Source organism: Mesoplodon bidens, assembly GCF_964165515.1.
Source record: "Mesoplodon bidens genome assembly, chromosome: 8".
Classification (NCBI taxonomy): domain Eukaryota; kingdom Metazoa; phylum Chordata; class Mammalia; order Artiodactyla; family Ziphiidae; genus Mesoplodon; species Mesoplodon bidens.
The window spans coordinates 64,694,030-64,696,797 of NC_138165.1; the positions used below are offsets into that span (position 1 = coordinate 64,694,030).

The 2,768-nt window shown below is 43.2% G+C and overlaps 1 pseudogene across 1 annotated transcript; it reads left to right on the top strand.

Annotated features, from left to right (window-relative positions):
- Positions 1-284: 284 nt before the first annotated feature.
- Positions 285-2,242, top strand: LOC308622010 (pyruvate dehydrogenase E1 component subunit alpha, somatic form, mitochondrial-like; annotated as a pseudogene). Its single transcript has one exon. The product of its transcript is annotated as a pyruvate dehydrogenase E1 component subunit alpha, somatic form, mitochondrial-like (transcript).
- Positions 2,243-2,768: the final 526 nt, after the last annotated feature.

The following is a 2,768-nucleotide window of genomic DNA, read 5'->3' on the forward strand; positions in this document are numbered from 1 at the left end:
TATCAATAACATTCTTAAAAAAAAAAAAACAATAGTAAAGAGAACAGATTAGTGGTTGCCAGAAGTCACAGGATGGTGTGATTATAAAGAGATAGTATGAGGTAGTTTTTTTAGGTGATGGAAATGTTCTCTATTAGTATTAATGTTGCTGATTACATGAAATTATATATGTGTTAAAATTTATGGAATTATATAACAAAAGACAAACTAAACCCATTTGACTGGATCATAATTTTAAAAATTAACCAAAACAAAAAACTTCTTAAAAGTATATTTGGGACTTGGAGGCACCTGGGCCGCGCTGCTTGGGTCGTAGGGAGCTACTGCTGCCGCCACAGCCCGCACTCCATGAGGAAGATGCTCGCCGCCGTCTCCCGCGTGTTGTCGGGCGTCGCCCAGAAGCCGGCAAGCAGAGTGCTGGTGGCATCCCGTAATTTTGCAAATGATGCTACATTTGAAATTAAGAAATGTGATCTTCACCGGCTGGAAGAGGGCCCTCCTGTCACTACGGTGCTCACCAGGGAGGATGGGCTCAAATACTACAGAATGATGCAGACTGTTCGTCGAATGGAGTTAAAAGCAGATCAGCTATATAAACAGAAAATTATTCGTGGTTTCTGTCACTTGTGTGATGGTCAGGAAGCTTGTTGTGTGGGCCTGGAGGCCGGCATAAACCCCACAGACCATCTGATCACAGCGTATCGGGCTCATGGCTTTACGTTTACTCGTGGGCTTTCTGTCCGAGCAATTCTCACAGAGCTTACAGGACGAAGAGGAGGTTGTGCTAAAGGAAAAGGAGGATCAATGCATATGTACGCCAAGAACTTCTACGGGGGCAATGGCATCGTGGGAGCTCAGGTGCCCCTGGGAGCTGGGATTGCTCTGGCCTGTAAGTATAACGGGAAAGATGAAATCTGTTTGACTTTGTATGGTGATGGCGCTGCTAATCAGGGTCAGATATTCGAAGCTTACAATATGGCAGCTTTGTGGAAATTGCCTTGTATTTTCATCTGTGAGAATAACCGCTATGGGATGGGAACATCTGTGGAGAGAGCAGCAGCCAGCACTGATTACTACAAGAGAGGCGACTTCATTCCTGGGCTGAGGGTAGATGGAATGGATATCCTGTGTGTCCGGGAGGCCACAAGATTTGCAGCTGCCTATTGTAGATCTGGAAAGGGGCCCATACTGATGGAGCTGCAGACTTACCGTTACCATGGACACAGCATGAGTGATCCTGGAGTCAGTTACCGTACACGAGAAGAAATTCAGGAAGTTAGAAGTAAGAGTGACCCTATCATGCTTCTCAAGGATAGGATAGGATGGTGAACAGCAATCTTGCCAGTGTTGAAGAACTAAAGGAAATTGATGTTGAAGTGAGGAAAGAAATTGAGGATGCTGCCCAGTTTGCTACAGCTGATCCTGAACCACCTTTGGAAGAACTCGGCTATCACATCTACTGCAGCGATCCGCCTTTTGAAGTCCGGGGTGCAAACCAGTGGATCAAGTTTAAGTCCATCAGCTAATGCGAGATGGTTACACCTTCAGTGGGCTATTCGGCAGCAACTGTAAGGAATGCTTTGGGTTCTCAACTGTGTTAAGGAGGAAGAAAACCCATAGAAAGAAAGTGTAGATTTAGATAGATAGATAGTGTAATTGCATGTGGTTTGTACAGTGTTGCATTAAAAGATATAATGTCTTTTAATGTTATAGCTTAAGGATAGTATGGATCTTATAAAGGTTATTTAGTTATGTAGGTTGAAAATAGGTAATAAGAGTTTGCTTAACCCTCCTTCAAATTACTTCTTTAAAATAGTTCTATTTGGTTTAGTTGTATACTAGTTTAACAAATACTTTCTTAGTTACTAAAAGGAAAACAATTCCTTATATGCCTGTCCAACTTGGCCACCTTTTTATGGGGCGAGATCATGGTCCTGTCCCTCCCAGTGCCCAGCAGCTTACCTGGTGTACCCTAGCGTGCACACACGCCCCCATTCGTGTGCATGTCGGTGCTGAAGCCTGTTCACACTGAACCATCATTCCTCTCCTTAATAAAACACAATATTTATTATAACCAGGCAGGGGTGGAAGGACAATTCGATTTTTAAATAAGACTACTTCATTTTAAAGGCCAAATAACTTAGTTTTCTCCATTTATACATTCAGTATAAATATGAAGCTATTTTCTTAATAGTTTTCTATTTACATTCATATCAAACATTAAATACAAGGCATATTCTTATCAATTTTATCTTTTTTTTTTGTTTCTGCTTTATAACAAAGTGAATCAGTTGTACATATACATCTGTTCCCCCATCCCTTCCCTCTTGCGTCTCCCTCCCTCCCACCCTCCCTATCCCACCCCTCCAGGCGGTCACGGAGCGCCGAGCTGACCTCCCTGTGCTATGCGGCTGCTTCCCACTATCTATCTACCTTGCGTTTGGTACTGTGTATATGTCCATGCCTCTCTTTCGCTTTGTCGCAGCTTACCCTTCCCCCTCCCCATATCCTCAAGTAGGTCTGTGTCTTTGTTCCTGTTTTGCCCCTGGGTTCTTCATGACTTTTTTTTTCTTGAGTTCCGTATATGTGTGTTAGCATACGGTGTTTGTCTTTCTCTTTCTGAGTTACTTCACTCTGTGTGGCGGACTCTGGGTCTGTCCACCTCATTGCAGATAGCTCAGTTTCGTTTCTTTTTGTGGCTGAGTAGTATTCCATTGTGTGTATGTGCCACATCTTCTTTATCCATTCAATCTGATGATGGACGCTTG